The sequence below is a fragment of the Syngnathus scovelli genome, chromosome 20 (genome assembly GCF_024217435.2).
Source record: "Syngnathus scovelli strain Florida chromosome 20, RoL_Ssco_1.2, whole genome shotgun sequence".
Classification (NCBI taxonomy): domain Eukaryota; kingdom Metazoa; phylum Chordata; class Actinopteri; order Syngnathiformes; family Syngnathidae; genus Syngnathus; species Syngnathus scovelli.
Window position 1 is genome coordinate 918526 of NC_090866.1, and position 18120 is coordinate 936645.

Below are 18120 nucleotides of genomic sequence, written 5' to 3' on the forward strand. Positions count from 1 at the left end.
CGGAAGTCATTCTCCATGGCCTCGCCAAACTCCTCCCACGCCCAGCTCGGGCTCCTTTTCAGTCAGAGAGGCGATATTCCATGTCCCAAGAGTCAGCTTCTGCAGCCAGGGATCGGTCCGCCAAGGTCCCTGCCTTTTTCCGCCGCCCATTTTGCACTGCACCCGACCCCTTTGGCCCCTCCGGCAGGTGGTGAGCCCATGGGAAGGGGGACCCATGTTTCCTTTTCGGGCTGTGCCCAGCCGGGCCCCGTGGGCGAAGGCCTGGCCACCAGACGCTCGCCTTCGAGCCCCACCTCCACGCCTGGCTCCAGATGTGGGGCCCGGTGACCCGCGTCCGGGCGAGGGAAAACAAAATCCATTTATGTTTTTCTTCATAAGGGGCTTGTGAGAGCCGTGCTTTGTCTGGCCCTTCACCTAGGATCCGTTTGCCATGGATGACCCTACCAGGGGCATGAAGCCCCAGACAAGATGGCTGCTAGGATCATTGGGGCGTGCAAACCCCTCCTCCACGGTAAAGTGATGACTAACGAAGGGGCTTCGTTTATCAATGCAGTTTAACTTCTGGTGGGACCCATTTGAATTGGCACATGCCAGTCTATTGTAATTTGGCAAAAAATATTGTTTTTAAATAAAAAACAATAACCAACCCTGTCAATTGCACAAGCACTCCTCTTTACTGTTCACAAGCACAATCACAAGTACAAGTCGTCTTCATCCATAAGCACATGAGTCTTTCCTTGTTAAAACACAGCAGCCCTACAAAAAATGTTCCATCAACCTTTAGTGTCTTAATAGACAATGATGGTATTTATTTAAATATTGAAACAAAATATCTACCTCCTTCAATGTTACACGTGAATGCACATACAGAGAGAAGTTTTATTCATTTTGATAAGGCTACATGAAGCAAAATATAAAGGTGAATACACACTGTTTTCGTGCACCATTTTAGCCCAATTCCATCATTTCCTTGTCTGTCTGTGCCTCCTTACCAGCAAATTTCTGGAAGTCCACATGGCGTCTTTGATGGCAGCAAAAGTGAGCCACTGCTTTGTAAAGTCTTCTTGCTTGATTTTCAACGGGCTCACCCCATAGAGTACAAGGTTCAAGATTCAAGATTCAAGAGTTTTTTATTCGCCATGTTTGAGCGTGCCAAACAAGGAATTTGACTTCGGTAAATCACAGCCTCTGTTCAACATTTAGGTGACTAACAACAACATGTGAAAAATGAAAGATATTCTCAAACATCCCCTGATCTTAAACTGATCTTAAACTCCCAAGAGGGCAAGGAAAAACTCATAACTCCAGCTAGGGGAAATGAGAAACCTTGAGAAGAGACCACAGATGGGAGGGTCCCTCTTCGAGGATGACCAGGCTGCAATGGATGCAGAGAGGACACATAGTACAAACAGTGTAAACAAAAAAGGTGTGGAAAGCGGGATGTTATTGCACAGTAATGACTCTGAGACTCTAAGAGTGGTGTGAGTTCATCAGAGCGACAGCCTGGGGGAAGAAGCTGTCTCTGTGTCTGCTGGTTTTAGTGTACAGAGCTCTATAACGGCGTCCGGAGGGGAGTAGTTCAAACAGGCTGCAACCTGGGTGCGAAGGGTCTGTTGAGATGTTGATGTCTGCATTCAACACTTCCCTTGCCGGGAACTGCAGGTCGCCCACAGGTATACGGCAGCCATGAACTACCTGAGCAGGTGCCACACTGACTCCTGGGCGCCACAGCCAGGTCGGGGGCACGTTGAGAGCGCTGATATGCCCCGGGAGTGCATAACGGACCTGACTGGGAGGCCATCATGGGCCACCATCCACGACAGGTCCCAACAAGTTTGTTTCGAGAGGGCGGGGTGGTTGACGTTGTGCCAAACTGTTGTGGGCTCGCCGAATGCGGGTCCGAGCACTGGACAAACCACTTCCCGCTGTACGACAGAGATCATAGATCTGTGACTTGTTAAAATGTCACTATTTTCTTGCTCTAATTTAAAGTTCTTCAAAAACTTTTTGGTGAAGAAATAAGAAGGTGGCGCGTTAAAAGACACAGGAATTCATTGGTCGATGGGTATTAGCTTTAGTTTCCGGAGGTATGTGTCACGTCTCGCCCTGCTCCACTATGTGTCTGTCTTGGTTTCTGTCTGTGTGCTCGCCCCTCCCCTCCTGTGTGCCCATGATCAGTGTGATTGTTCCCACCTGCCTCTCGTTACCTGTCGTGTATAAAAGTCCTGTCTGCCCCTCTCTCCCTGTCGGATCATTGGTTTTGGTCATTGGTTTTGGTCATTGGTTTTGGTTCCTGTCGTTCGGTGTGTCGTCCTGTCTTGGTGCCGTCATGTCCTGCTGTCTTCTTGTTCCACGTCCCGGTCAGTCAGTCAAGTTATTGTTTAAGTCATGTCAGTTTACCGAGTCTGTATTTTGAGTTGCTTCAATAAACCCTGGTCCGAGCTGCACTTGGTCGTCCTGCTCCATGCTCCACCACCCGACCGTGACAGTATGAGCCCATCCAGAATCGTGTCATTGCTTGGCTTTTCGATGCATTTGGTGTAACGAGCGCGCTTCGCAGGTGCAGGGCAACATATCTGCTTCCGAGGAAGAGTTTTAAGTTCGGGACTCCTTCTCCTCTGTTTTTTTTTCTTTTTCTTCATGGTGTCCCTCTTCAGTCCCTCTGACTTGGATTTCCAGGTGAAGTAAAAAATGGCTCGGTCCAATTCTAAAAGCAACTTACTTGCTGGGATGAAAACAGAACTGATTAGTAAAAGCAAGGGTAAAATCACCACTTTTATGGTTAAAATTCTCTCTTCTACGGTCAGCTCTCTTAATCCCCCAAACCCAAGAACAGATACTACACTTTATCTTAGCCAAAAGGCAGAGAAGCGATGGAGTATGCGAGTGAGGGACTCGCTTACAGGCTTCCCCGTCTACCCATTCTCACCAACGGTTTGTTAGAATAGGCCTCTTTGGCACATGTGATTAGCTAGGGAGCTTGAGCTATGCCATTATATCGCTGTAACACTTCTCTTGCTTTATTAGCTTTCTCTACTCTATGAAACCCTTTGCACATATGTAGAAGTCGCTCTCGGTTAAGATGACAAGGTCACACATTATCACACAGGCTAGGCAGTCGCCTCCTTGCAGGAAGGCGGCCAGAGTAGTATAAGAGCAGGAACCTTGGCGCTGGGAGAGGAACCTTCTTCTGCATCTCGCAGAAAGGGCTCCACAGCTGTGCATCAATCATTTTGGCATACATTAAATAGTTAAACTGTGAAGGCTTTCTCTTGGTAATTACTGTTAGCATATCGAGCATTAAAGATAAAGAACTGGGAACAAACCTAACAGGTTACAGTACGGAACAGAGTGCTGCTCTAATGGGCACTAAAAAATCGGCAAACTTGTCTGATGACTTATTTGTTCACTCTTCTTCATCCGCAGTAATGCATGTAGTAGTTCACGAGGCATATATGTGTCCCCTTTGACCAGTCTCTATCCAAATACACAGTGTAGATACCTATTAAAATGGTAGACCCGATGAACATGAAAGGCAAATGAGAATTTGCCAAGAACTTTCCAGGGTCATCATATGTACAACGGCTGCGCCAAAAGGAGTCAGGCCAGAAGAATAGAGCGGAACTAACACAAGATTTGAACGCACGCCTTAGTAGAGACTGAGAGCCTAAATCCAGCGCTTCAGCGACACTACCTACCAACTGCAGTTTCAACATTGAATTTTGTTGACATTTCTAATAAAATGTGAAAGTGGATAAAAAGTTGGTTTCTCCACCAGCATCCAGGTTAGTGCTGCCCGACTGAGCTTTGTTCATAATGTAATGAGTGACAGTCAGAATCCAGTTACGAGTTGGAACCGAATGCTTGTTAGCCGATTAGAGGACTTGATGAATTGCTAGCACTGAGCAGCAGAGTGGCGCAGCGGGAGCGTGCTGGGCCCATAACCCAGAGGTGGATAGATCAAAACCATCCTCTGCTGTTTGTCTGGTTTGGACCTTCTTTCAAGTCATGCTTTTGAGAAAAAATGTCGTGCGCATTATCTTTTCCACACGTTGGTTGTGCTGCACCTGGAGGCAGGGCTCGAAGGCGAGCGTCTGGTGGCCGGGCCTTCGCCCATGGGGCCCGGCCGGGCACAACCCGAAAAGGAAACGTTGGTCCCCCTTCCCATGGGCTCACCACCTGTGCGAGGGGCCAAAGGGGTCGAGTGCAGTGTGAGCTGGGCGGTGGCCAAAGGCAGGGACCTTGGCGGTCTGATCCCCGGCTGCAGAAGCTAGCTCTTGGGACATGGAATATCACCTCTCTGGCTGGAAAGGAGCCCGAGCTGGTGTGCGAGGCAGAAAAATTCTGACTAGATATAGTCGGACTAGCCTCCACGCACAGTTTGGGTTCCGGTAGAAGCCCTCTCGAGAGGGGCTAGACTCTCTTCCACTCTGGAGTTGCCCACGGTGAGATGTGTCGAGCAGATGTGGTGGGTATACTTATTGCCCCCCCGGCTGGGCGTCTGCACATTGGGGTTCACCCCGGTGAACGAGAGGGTAGCTTCCCTCCGCCTTCAGGTGGGGGGACGGGTCCTGACTGTTGTTTGTGTCTATGCCCACCCTTCTTGGAGTCCCTGGAGGAAGTGCTGGAGAGCGCTCCTTCTGGGGACTCCATCGTTCTACTGGGTGACTTCAATGCTCACGTGGGCAATGGCACCAGGACTTTGTAGTTGTGTCATCAGATTTGCGGCCGCATGTTTTGGACACTCGGGAGAAAAGAGGGGCGGAGCTGTCAACTGATCACCACCTGTTGGTGGGTTGGCTCCGATGGTGGGGGAAGATGCTGGTCCGACCTGGAAGACCCAAACACTCTGTGAGGGTCTGCTGGGAACGTCTGGCAGAATCTCCTGTCAGGAAGAGCTTCAACTCCCACCTCCGGCAGAGCTTTTCCCACGTCCCGGGGGAGGCGGGGGTCATTGAATTTATATAACTCGACCTCTACGTTTTAAGCTTGATGAGCCAAAATATCAGATCTTGCTCTTGTTTCCTACCGTTTTAGCCTATTTGTTTTATCCAAATCTGTTCAATCTCTGATTATAATCTGTAGCCCTACGTATTTTTCAAATTTTTATTTATTTATTTATCAAATCTCCTCAGTTCTGTCAAACTCAGTGCACAATGAACCTCCCTTCCACTTTGAACCAAGCTTCACCAAATTTGGGAACGCCGTAGCAAGGAGTGCGATTTGGTTGTCGGACACTCCAAGTCCATATCTTTTTGCCGCACTTCACCCTCTCAAGTTGGTGTTCTTTTGTTGTTGCTTCAGAGCGACCCCATCCATCACTCTTGAATGAGTCCATTGTTCAAATGAGTCAATTTTCATCATTGTGAGTTCCTCCGCTTTTCACTGTCTTTTCTCGTCCCCGAGGATGTTGTCTGTCCTCCGGAGTGTACTTGTCCTCCTCCAAGCACAACAGCAGTCTTTTCTTGTCCTTCGCCAAAGGTCAAAGGTGCTTCAGAGCCAGGCACCATTTTGTAGTTGTTCACGGCTGCAGGCGAAGTCTCGGATTGGGTTTCAGGGACTCTGACACTGAGAATGACAGGCTGGGACATCAAACTTGTAAGACTATTTCCAAATGTAGCTGCTTCCATCAATTTGCTGGTAACGTTTATTTACCAAACTTCAAATTCTCCTAATAACAGCGGTCTCGGTTTTATATCGTAAATCCTGCAACTCATCCTATTTTTGAGCTACATTTTATCTATAGTTCCAATTTAATCGGACAGTATGTTGTCTTCAGTATCATTATTGAAAATCAACTCATCGAGGTCTGCTTTCCACATCAAGCCCTGATCTGTATGTCTTGACCTCTCACATGTTATTGTCATGCTTGCTCAAAAATGTGACTTAGAGTATGGTGCTGTGAATTCTCAATCTCCCCAATGAAATTGGATCCCACCTCGTAGTTCTTATCGTTCTCATGTTCCTGTTAGCCTGCAATTGTCCAAATCAAAAATGTTTTCTTTTAACTGTCTTTCTTTTGAACCTCTAAATCTCTCGTGTTGCTAACCTATCTACACCAGAACAAAAAATTACCACAATATAACACCAAATGTATTCGAAAATTCATTGTCATAACGTGTTGTATTATTACTATCTTCCACTATCTGTCCTACTCACTCCCCCCTTTTTGAGGCTTGGCAACGCCCATGCCTCACACCTTGACAAACTTTTTGGGAGAATGCGTTCTTTACTACATACGATTCCATCATCATTTAAGTTGACTTTCTTTCCAAAACGCTTCTCAATTTCTCAGTTCACACATCTTCTGCATGTGTTACTGGTTCTCCAGTTTTTTTTCTTCTAGTTAATTATCAATCCAAAAGCTATGTGTTTCTTTCTAACATTCAACCTGCTCAAAATCACTCTTTCATCGAAGTCGCTCTACTAATTTTCTATAGTAGTCGCCAACGACTTCAACCATTCAACCTGTAATTTCTTTTCATTCAGGCTATCATTCATCAATGTTCATTTGCATCTCACACGCAGTCTCCAAAAAGGAGTCTTTCTATCACATTGGTCCCAATTCATCCAAGCTCACCACACAACATTCATATATCATTTTCAACTCAGGTTTCCTGGTAGAACAATCCACCAATTCAAAAAAACTTAACTAAAACAAACAATTGGCAAATTAATCTGAATTTCTTTTCTTTGTTTTTAAATTTGAAGAACTCAATCTCTCAGATTTAGCTTGCATTTAAAAGTTTGCATAATCTTATAACACAACCAATCAATTATTCCTATTAAATGTAGCATTGCAAAATCTTAAATTCACAATTTAGCTTCTCCCAATTCCTGAAAGCATGTTCTGTTGTTTTGTTAACTCCGAATTTCTCATGAGGGCTTGACACTAACATGCACTAGTGTGGATTAGTTTCTGTTCGCAAACAGATTTCTCTCTTTTTCTTTCATTTTTATCTGTAAGGGAACGGACAGTACAGCCAAGTGCGTAGCGACGGGCTTTATTGGAGAAGGGGATGATGGGAACAGCGGGCGCTGGAGCGGCGATCGGGCTGGAGAGGACAAACGATTCTGCGGGGGTTCCAAGTAGTCAAGCGAGTCCGTAGCTTCGGGACTGATGAGCAAGGCAGCATCAAGGGACAGACTGACACTCAGGTCTGCGCTGGCGGCGCTGATATAGTGCTGTCCATGAGCCCGTGGCAGGTGACGGCGATTCCATTGACAGGGGGGCGTGGTCCTGTCGCCGGTGGCACCAGCACGTGACAGAACCCCCCCCACAAGGGACGGCTCCCGACGTCCCCAGGAACCAAAAACAAAACAACAAAAAAAAACAAAAAAGGAAGGCAATTCCCCGGGCGACCAGGTGGGGGGGTCAGCACACCGCCGAAACGTCCGACACCTCGCCAGACGCAGGATCGACGGACGCGGGAGCAGAAGACCCCGGTACCGGCGGGCAAGACCTCCCCTCGTCCCTCCTCGGACGCCCGCGCCGAGGACCCGGTTGGTCCGGATGGCAGCGATGGAACTCCGTGATGAGCGAACGGTCGAGTATCCAGCGGCTCGGAACCCAGGAGCGGTGCGCGTCGTCATAACCCTCCCAGTCCACGAGGTATTGGAGACCACGACCGCGCCGCCGCGATCGGAGCAGGGAGCGGACAGCGTAAGCCGGGCCCCCCTCAACGAGCTGGGGCGGCGGCGGCGGAACGGGCGCCGGCGCCAACGCGCTCTCATGGATGGGCCGCACACGGGACACGTGGAACGTGGGGTGAACCTTCATGGACTCTGGAAGGAGAAGACGGACTGCGGCCGGGCCAATCACCTTCTGAATAGGGAACGGTCCAACAAAGCGGGGCGCCAGTTTGCGGGATCCTGCTCGCAGCGGCAAATCCCGCGTCGAGAGCCACACACGCTGCCCCACTCTGTACTCTGGAGCCGGTGTCCGGTGCTTGTTCGCCTGGCGGGCGTAGCCTGAAACAGAGCGGAGAAGAGTGACCCGGGCCCTCGCCCAGGCGCGATGACAACGGCGGACACAAGCCTGGGCCGACGGGCACGCCGCACCACGCTCCTGGTGGGCGAACAAGGGTGGCTGGTACCCGAAGACGCAGTGGAAAGGCGAAAGTCCAGTAGCCGAGCTGGGGAGGGAATTGTGAGCGTACTCTACCCAGGGAAGCTGTTGGACCCACCCGCGCTGGTCCCCGGCGGCCATGCATCGGAGAGACCTGCCCAGTTCCTGGTTCAGGCGCTCCGCTTGACCGTTGGACTGAGGGTGAAACCCCGAGGAGAGGCTGGCCGTGGCGCCGAGGAGTCGGCAGAACTCCGTCCAGAAGGTGGAAGCGAATTGAGGTCCTCGGTCTGACACGATGTCTTGTGGGAGACCGTGGTGGCGAAACACCTCCCGCACCATGATGGACGCCGTCTGCTTCGCAGATGGGAGCTTAGGCAGAGGGATGAAATGCGTCATTTTGCTAAAACGGTCCACCACCGTGAGGACCACCGTGTTTCCCTCAGAGTGGGGGAGGCCCGTGACAAAGTCGATCGACAGGTGAGACCAGGGACGCTGGGGGACCGGCAAGGGTTGAAGCAGCCCGGCCGGAGGACGAGTAGACGTCTTGTAGCGGTTACAAATTGAGCAGGCTCTGACGTAATCGCTGGTGTCCACTTGCCAGGTGGGCCACCAGAAACGCTGTGCTACCACGTACCTCGTGCGTGCCGCGCCGGGATGACAGGCCAGGCGTGAGTCGTGCGCCCATTGCAGCACGGACGACCGCAGACCTTCAGGGACGAACAGGCGACCCTCCGGGCAGTTGCTGGGGCCGGGTTGATCGCGTGATGCGGCTTCCACTTGGTGTTCGATCTCCCATGTAAGAGCCGCCACCCGAACTGAGCTCGGGAGGATAGTGGGAGGCGGACCCTGTCCCTCCTCCCCCCCAGGAAACAAACGCGACAGGGCGTCCGCCTTCGCGTTACGGGAACCCGGTCTATAGGAAAGAGAGAACTCAAACCGGTCAAAGAACAGAGCCCACCGTGCTTGTCTTGCGTTCAGCCTCTTGGCCGATCGCAGATACTCCAAGTTGCGGTGGTCGGTCCAGACGATGAACGGAGTGGTGGCGCCCTCCAGCCAATGCCGCCACTCCTCCAAGGCCAACTTGACGGCGAGGAGCTCCCGATTCCCGATGTCATAGTTTCGTTCCGAGGCCGACAGACGGCGAGAAAAGAAGGCGCACGGGTGGAGGCGATCGTCTTGGCGGCTACGTTGAGACAGCACCGCCCCGACACCCACGTTCGAGGCGTCCACCTCTACCACGAACTGTCTGTCGGGATCGGGAACCCTGAGGATGCGAGCGGATGTGAACCTCCTCTTAAGCTCCTGAAATGCCCGTTCTGCCCGTTCCGTCCATTTGTACGGGGAGGCGGGGCTGGTAAGGGAGGTGAGGGGCGCGGCCACTGTGCTGTATCCACGGATAAAACGGCGATAAAAGTTCGCGAACCCTAAGAACTGTTGCAGTCGCTTGCGTGTTTCGGGAACAGGCCATGACGTGACCGCTTGCACCTTCCCAGGGTCCATCTCGATGGATCCCTCACGCACCACATAGCCGAGGAATTTGACAGAGGAGGCGTGGAACTCGCACTTCTCCGCCTTCACGTAGAGCGAATTCTCAAGGAGACGGCGCAGCACCGCCCGTACATGCTTGATGTGCTCAGGGAGCGAGCGGGAGAAAATGAGGATGTCGTCTAAATAAACGAACACAAATTTGTCCAGCATGTCTCGTAGCACGTCGTTAATCAGTGACTGGAAAACCGCTGGGGCGTTGGTGAGCCCAAACGGAACCACCAAGTACTCGTAGTGTCCGCTCGGGGTGTTGAAAGCCGTCTTCCACTCGTCTCCCTCCCGGATGCAGATCAGGTGGTAGGCGTTGCGAAGATCCAGCTTGGTGAAAATGGTGGCTCCCTGAAGGCTCTCGAAGGCGGAAGACAGAAGAGGCAGAGGGTATCGGTTCTTCACAGTGATCTCGTTTAGTCCCCGGTAGTCGATACACGGGCGTAGCGTGCCCTCCTTCTTCTTCACGAAGAAGAACCCCGCTCCCGCAGGTGAAGAGGACGGTCGTATGATACCGGCTGCCAGGGACTCCCGGATGTATTCCTCCATAGCCCGGCGCTCAGGAGCGGACAGGGAGTAGACGCGTCCTTTGGGAGGGAAGGTGCCGGGTAACAGCTCGATAGCGCAGTCGTAGGACCGGTGTGGAGGAAGAGAAGTGGCCCTGGCTTTACTAAAAACCTCCTTGAGCTCGTGATAAAACGCTGGGACATTGGGGATGTCGGGACTGTACCTCGGCGGGGCTCTGCTGAGTGGGCTGGTGGCCGCCTTCAGGCACGCCTGATGGCAGCGTTCGCTCCACTGCCGAACAACCCCCACCTCCCAGTCCAGCACCGGGTTGTGCTGCCGCAACCAAGGGTGCCCCAGTATGAGCTGCTGTCCTGGGAGGGAGAGAAGAAAAAACTGGATGGTCTCGTGGTGATTGCCCGAGAGCAGTAACTTAATTGGTTCCGTCACGAAAGCCACCTCGCCGATCAGACGGCCATCAATGGCACGTGCGGGAATAGACGGGCTCAGAGGGAGGAAGCCGACACCCCACTTGCGTGCCAGGCTAATGTCCATGATGTTCCCCTCCGCGCCGGAATCCACCAAGGCCGCCACGTTCTGGTCGCCCGCCGCGAGCTGGACGCGTGCCTGTAGCGTGAGCGTGCTGGGGCTGGGAGAGCCGGTGCTGGTCGAGCTCACGCGGATCCCCCGACGCCGCGTGAGCTCCGGCCTCTTTAACGGGCACCCCTCTACCCGATGGCCCCCCTCCCCACAGTAAAAACACAAGCCCAGTGAGGGGCGTCGACGGTGCTCCTCCGAGGGAACCCGAGCCCCTCCCAGATCCATGGGCTCGGCGGGTGGTGTGGTTGGCGGGTCCCCAGCAGACGGAGGAATGTGACCACACGGGTTTCGCGGGGACCTCCTCTCCCGATCGCGCCGCCGCGTCTGGATCCGCCGGTCTACTCGGGCCGCCAAGTCCATCGCGCCCCTCAGGGTTCGCGGGCGATCGTACGCAACCAGTCCATCTTTCATGTACTCGGCGAGTCCGTTTAGGAAGGTGCTAACGAGCGCCGGCGTGTTCCATCCGCTGCTGCCGGCCAACGTCTGGAACTTAAGGGCGTACTCTGCGACCGATCGGCTACCTTGACGCAGCGTCGCCAGTTCCTCGGCGGCGTCCTCGGCGGCGGATCCCAGGTCGCGAAGGCGTCGAAGGAATCGCAAGCCGGGGCCATCCTTTCATATTCGGCCAGGCCCCACAGCCGCGCCTCGCCCGTGAGGTGGGTTAGGACGAACCCGACCTTGGCTGATTCCGACGAAAACGTGATCGGCTGGAGGCTGAACATTATGCGGCAGTTCGTCACGAATGCCCTCACGTGCTTGGGATCGCCGTTAAACTTCTCGATGTTGCCAAGGCGGGGCTCCGGGACGTCCACGAGCGTCCTGGCCTCGGCAGACGAGCGGTGCGGGGGTACCGTGACAGCCGGGGACGCAGCCACCGACAGTCTCTGGAGGGCTTGGGCCATCTCCTGCTGCTGTAGCTGTTGCTGCTGACCAACCTTGATCAGGTGCCGGATGTCGGCAGACAGGCTGCTGACGGCGGTCTCGGCTCGCTCCAGTCGACTCAATGCCGTCTCGTCGTTCGCTGGCTGCATAGCGTTGGTCAGTCTGTACTGTAAGGGAACGGACAGTACAGCCAAGTGCGTAGCGACGGGCTTTATTGGAGAAGGGGATGATGGGAACAGCGGGCGCTGGAGCGGCGATCGGGCTGGAGAGGACAAACGATTCTGCGGGGGTTCCAAGTAGTCAAGCGAGTCCGTAGCTTCGGGACTGATGAGCAAGGCAGCATCAAGGGACAGACTGACACTCAGGTCTGCGCTGGCGGCGCTGATATAGTGCTGTCCATGAGCCCGTGGCAGGTGACGGCGATTCCATTGACAGGGGGGCGTGGTCCTGTCGCCGGTGGCACCAGCACGTGACATTATCTGTCAAAATTGTTTCTGTTCTGCGGTGTAAATTGAATAGACCACAGTCTAGCAAATTTTTTTATACTAAAACTTTAGCCAATGTTCATCATTTTAACATATACGCACACACATGCACAGCTCTCGCATGCAAAAGGTAGTTCCCAGCACCAATGATTCGTCACAGGCTGGCCATTTCCTGTGGTCGATCATGAGCTGGTCCCTCCCATGCACACGAGGACAGCATATTCTACTTTTATTTATTTATCTTCTAGAAGCAAGTTGCATTTCTTTACCACTTGATTTGCATATTTTAACTTCAGTGTAACACAATTTGATCCCTATTCATTTGTAATTGGGCCTACAAACAGCATTGTCATACTTCTTGTGTGGACAGGGGCTCTAACAATCTAAAACGATTTTTGATTACCTGACAATGACATGTTTTGCTGTCATATGGGAGAGGTTTCAGATCTTTTAAATTTCGATACATGATTTGCATAGGACCGGAAACTCCTCTTGCCCCTTGCTTGAGCCGCGGCTTGAGCTGCGGCCTTGCACCTGCTCACAGGGGCCTTATTGTCTCCTGGTCTGACAAACACTTGTGACCACATCAGTTTTCATCTTTCTAGCTTTTGTCTCTTGAATTCGTTCTCATCTCTTTGTGAAGATTTCAACCACACTCTAGCACTTCTACCACTTCAGCATGTATTCCATACAATTAAGAAATCTACTTGCCATGAACTTCTCGTTTTAAAGAAGAGCAGAGCAAGAGATTTACCGTTCTTTTTTCCCATCTTAATTTCAGTAGTTTAAGGTTTTACATTTTTTTTTCAATTTTTTTTCTTTGAGGATCCTCAATGCAGGTTTAAATTGACCTTTCGACAGATTACTAGCCTGTTTTATTGCCGTGGATCAACGCTAGAACTGCTTCTTAGTCAATTTATCCTACCAGTCACACACTCAATCACGCAAGTTATCCCTGCCTACGCGAAGTCCTCCTTTTAAAAAAAAAAGGAGCTGCTTCATCCAGTGAGGGGACTCTACAACACCCCCCACCTTCCCTGGGAACTAAAGACAAAAGTCCTTGTCCCCAGCCCTGCCAACGCGAAGTCCTCCTTTTTTTTTAAAAAAAAGGAGCTGCTTCATCCAGTGAGGGGACTCTACAACACCCCCCACCTTCCCTGGGAACTAAAGACAAAAGTCCTTGTCCCCAGCCCTGCCAACGCGAGGTTGTACTCCCTAGAACAGTGGTCGTCAAATAATGATTCACGGAGGTACTGAGATTTTAAAACAGTTTGAGAACCACTGCTCCAAAAGAGACACCTCATCCAGAGGGGGACTCTACAACACCCCCTCCTTCCACAAAACTTATTCCTGTGCACTTCTTCCTTTTTACGCGTTTCACAAGCAACAACACAATCACACAACTTCAGGCCTTTAACTTACTTGTCCCCTGGTTCGTTGCACTGCCGGGTCCCGTCAATCCACCTCTGTCAGACGAAGGCAGACCTAAGATGCTGGCCCAGCGAAGAATTCTCTTCCCAGGACTTTCTCTTCCAGGTCCTCCTAATGGACGCTGGCTTGTCGACAATGCAGCACGTCCTCCTTCGCCGGTCAGATGGTGGGTATGAGGATCCCGGGTTTCGGCACCAAAATGTTAGAGATTTGCTCACTCCAACTTATTTTGCAAGAACCACACAGGAGACAAGGCAAGTTCTTTTAGACACCTGCAGGTGGAGAGATCACTCGCTTCAGGAATGAAATCTGCCCTCCTTCCTGCACGTGGATATTTATTAAGAGAAACAGAGTGGGGGTATGGGTAGGCTGGCTAAAGCCCTTGTCCTCTAGTCTAAACATGTCAGGGGATGTTTTACGACCTTGAGATAAGGAGGACAAGGTAAGGTATTTATTACCTGTTGCATTCCAACATAATCCTACGATAAAGATAACCTGGAAAACCCTAACACTAGTGCTGTGTTGCATTGGTGTGTGCATGAGGAGGCGGAGCTTCGCTACCGCCAGCTGACGCAAGAATATCAAGCGCTGCAACGAGCCTACGCGCTTCTCGCCCAGACCAGCGGAGGGGACTACGACGCCGAGAAGGAGATCAAGGTGGCGCCCCTTCCCGCAACCCCCGGCCGGGTCGCAGCCTCCCCGTTCTCACCCAGCCTCGGGTGTTCTCTGGTCTGAAAGGAGGAGGAGGAGCCTCCCTCCTCCTCCTTTCAGACCAGAGAAAAGCTGATGGTAGAAATGGGTCACTATCAAAGCAGAGTAGCAGATCTGGAGTCAGCGCTGAAGCAACAAGGACAGGTAAGCTCATCAATGAGCACACCTTTTTCTCAGACAAAATAGCTACATTCTTCAGTCACTCATTCGTCTGGCATTACTGGACCAACCCCCCCCCTGAACGTGGCTGGGAAAATGCGGAGAAAAGCAAATGTCATTTTCCAGTCAAACAAAGAATTTGTGGATGAAAATGACACAACATTCCAAAGCTGTCCACGCGTTTGTCTCTTCTAGAATGTCAAGTGGGTGGAGGAGAAGCAGCTGCTGCGTCAGAGCAATCAGCAGTTGGCCGAAAAGGTGACGGAAAGAAAGGCGCTGGGCGGAGTCGCTTGGCGTCACACCCGTCGGGAAGCCCCGCAGATGAGGTCTGACTGTCTTTTCAGGTCAGGCGGATGGAGGCGGAAGAAGCGCGTCTGAAAGAGCACATCCAGGATATCCGAGACCAAAACGAACTGCTTGAGTTCCGCATCCTGGAGCTGGAGGTGGGAAGACTCGCACAAGCGTGTTGAGGCCAGAGATGTGATGCCTCTGCCTTTCAGGAGAGGGAATGGCGCTCCCCCGTCTTGAAGTTTCTGCAAGTCCGTTTCCCAGACAGCCTCAGCCCTTTGCAGATCTACTGCGAGGCCGAGGGCGTGAGCGTACGTAAGGCGTCCCTCGCAACCCTAACCTTAACCCGAGGTCCCAGAACACCTTACATTGCTCCTTGCGCCTTTCCCCCGGACATCGTCATCAGTGATCTGATGAAGAAGCTGGACATCCTGGGCGATAACGCCGTAAGTGTATGTCGAACTCCTTATGTTCGCACTCCACGAGACTCGGCGGCTCAAATGTGACTTTTGGAAGGCTTTGCACTGAAAGAAGCTTGTTGACGCTGTGCCTTTGGGCTCTTGCAGAATCTCACCAACGAGGAGCAGGTGGTCGTGATTCACGCCAGGACCCTTCTCACCCTAGCCGAGAAGGTAACGGGCACGTCCACGCACGCTCTCGCATTCTGCTTATGTGACAGCAGCCTTTCCTCAGTGGTTAGAATACATCAAAGTGACCAAGTCAGCACTTCAACAGTAGATGTTGGACATTGAAAGTGAGAAGGTAGACAGACACGCGACATCAGCCAAGGGGAACTCCGGCAATGTGCCCCAACAATTCTGACCTTGAGCTGTGCTAGGATATGTTCTGTAAGCAGAAGGGCTACCTGGATGAAGAGTTGGACTTCAGGAAGCGTTCCATGGACCAGGCTCATAAGGTAAGCCGCCCTCAAATCTCCCGCCGGACCACTGATGGACGAGGATTGCGGCCCAGAGGATCCTGGAGCTGGAGGCCATATTGTACGAGGCGCTACCGCAGCGGGACTGGCCCGCCACGGACGGCGAAAAAGCCAGCCACGCTGGCGTGAATGAAGTGCTGACGGCGGATCAGAGAGAAGAGCTTAGAAGCGCGGTGGAGCAATGGAAGCGAGCCCTGATGTGCGAGTTAAGGGAGCGCGACGCTTGCATCCTCCAAGAGAGAATGGATCTGCTGCACAGCGCGCAACAGGTAAGGGCCCAAAGCCAGCCCGGCACTTACTTGCACGCTTACTGGCTTTTGAAGGCCGCTTTCCATTTCTCCGTCCTAGAGGAACAAAGAGCTGAAAGAATTCATCGAAGCTCAGAAGAGACAAATCAAACAATTGGAGGAGAAGTTTCTGTTTCTCTTTCTATTCTTCTCCTTGGCCTTCATTCTGTGGCCCTAACACCAGCTGGTGAGTGAGCTCCAGCGGCACCGCACTCGACACTTCCGATACACCGCCAGCCGGTCTCAGACGTTGGCAGACGCTCCGATGCCGACGTATACCCCCCGCCACAGTGACAGAGGCACCGCGTCACACCGGCGCTCATCCAATCAGAAGGCAGGAAAGGCAAATTCACATGCAGGGCACTCTTGAACCAGAAGAGAGCACCACAAAAAACGGTTGTTGCCCCAAACGCGCACTAAAAAGGGTCAGAATAACAAGAGTCCCACCGGCCAGCCGGGGCCACCCGTCCATCCATTTCTTCAGGGGGGAAAAAAATTGGAGTCACCGGTGAGTACATTTTGCATTTAGCTCTGCTTTTCTGCTTCTGTCTTCAAGTGTGTGGCATCCTGCGACCAAAGATTCAGCCAACCCCAAAGCGGTTGACCTCAACGTCCCACCACCATGCCGACCAGAGCAGGTGACGTGATGCTTTGGACATCCTTCCGTCTCAGATGCCCAAAAGTACTCTTTGCCACATCTGCGGCAATACGGTGTGTTAGGGTTTTCAGGTTAGTTTGATCCTATGATTATGTTGGAATGTAGACTGTAATGATTAAATCAATCACGTCTGGCCCTCACAATGTAATAATTAAATCAATCACGTCTGGCCCTCACAATGCAGAGTCTGTTTCCCACAATAGTGTAAAACACCCCCTGCTCTGATCTTATCAGAGGCCGGGGGTTCACCAAACCTGTCAACTCCCACCCCCACTCTGTTCCTCCTAATAAATATGCCCTTGCAGGGAGGAGACTTTTAGACTTCATTCGATAATCGCTGTTCAGACAGCGACGAATGGACTCTCCACCTGCAGGTGTCTAAAAGAACTTGCCTTGTCTCTTGTGGTTCTTGCAAAATAAGTTGGAGTGAGCAAATCTCTAACACGGTGTCTTTTCAAAGGTGCAAATAAATCCAGCGTGGGCGGAACACGCACGTCTTCGTTTTTTCCCGCTTTGTTTGTGTGTGTGTGGGGGGGGGGGTTGTGCGTGTTGGCTTCACTTGAGTTCAATTTGGTATTTTGGTCAAAAGCGCATGTGGTGAAATTCCACAAAGTAGGATGGGCAAACACATTCCAGTAAACTATTAGTGTCAATTGGGCTCTCGAAATGGCAGGGAAAAGATGCACAGCAAAACGGAAATATGTAGATGAACACAGGACGTTTTTATCAGAGTGGGAAAGTTTCTATTTTTTGTTGAACGTGATGGCAAACCATTCTGCCTGATATGTCAGACCTCAGCGCATTTCAAAGATTCAAATCTTCAGCGCCATGCACTTCAGCTCACTCCATGGCTAACATTGATCAGGCGTCGAACCCGCAACATCATGCTTAAGAGGTGGACATGCTAACCAGTGCGCCATTATGTCAACGCATAATAACTAAGTCTACTGATCAAAACAGCGGTTACTATATGACGTCGCTACGTCGTGGTCAAGTGACGCAGACAAGACATCAATGGACGGACCTTCCTCCGAAATTAGAATCCGTGGGCAGAGTTAACTTGTTTAAAAGGGAGTGGGCAGAAGAAATATTTAATTTATTTAAATCTATTTTGAGTGCACACCATTATGCCAATGCATAACAACTGTAAATCTACTAAATGGAATGTCTGCTGTACGCGCACTTGCTCCTTTTTTTTTCTGCTCTTCTTACTTATTTATTTATTGTTGTGTTATTTATTCATTATTTATTCAGCACGCTTTTGTTATACTTGTTTACTTGTTTGTCTGTTGTGAGCCATGTCTTGTCACCGTGGGATAGGGGGGAACGAAATTTCGGTTTCTTTATGTGTCTTTGGCATGTGGAGAAATTGACAATAAAGCTGACTTTGACTTTGACTTTGAAAACAAAACAGCGGTTGCTATATGACATCTGCCACGTTGTGGTCACGTGACAGACGTGACGTCGATGGGCGAAACTTCCGCCGGAATTCAAATCCGCGGGGAGAGTTAACTTGTTTAAAAGGGAGTGGGCAGAAGAATTATTTAATTTATTCAAATCCATTTGGAGTGTGCGCC

The 18120-nt window shown here is 51.4% G+C and overlaps 1 pseudogene; it reads right to left on the minus strand.

Annotated features, from left to right (window-relative positions):
• Positions 1–2667: 2667 nt before the first annotated feature.
• Positions 2668–2875, minus strand: LOC125990713 (U2 spliceosomal RNA; annotated as a pseudogene).
• Between the last annotated feature and the right edge of the window lie 15245 nt (positions 2876–18120).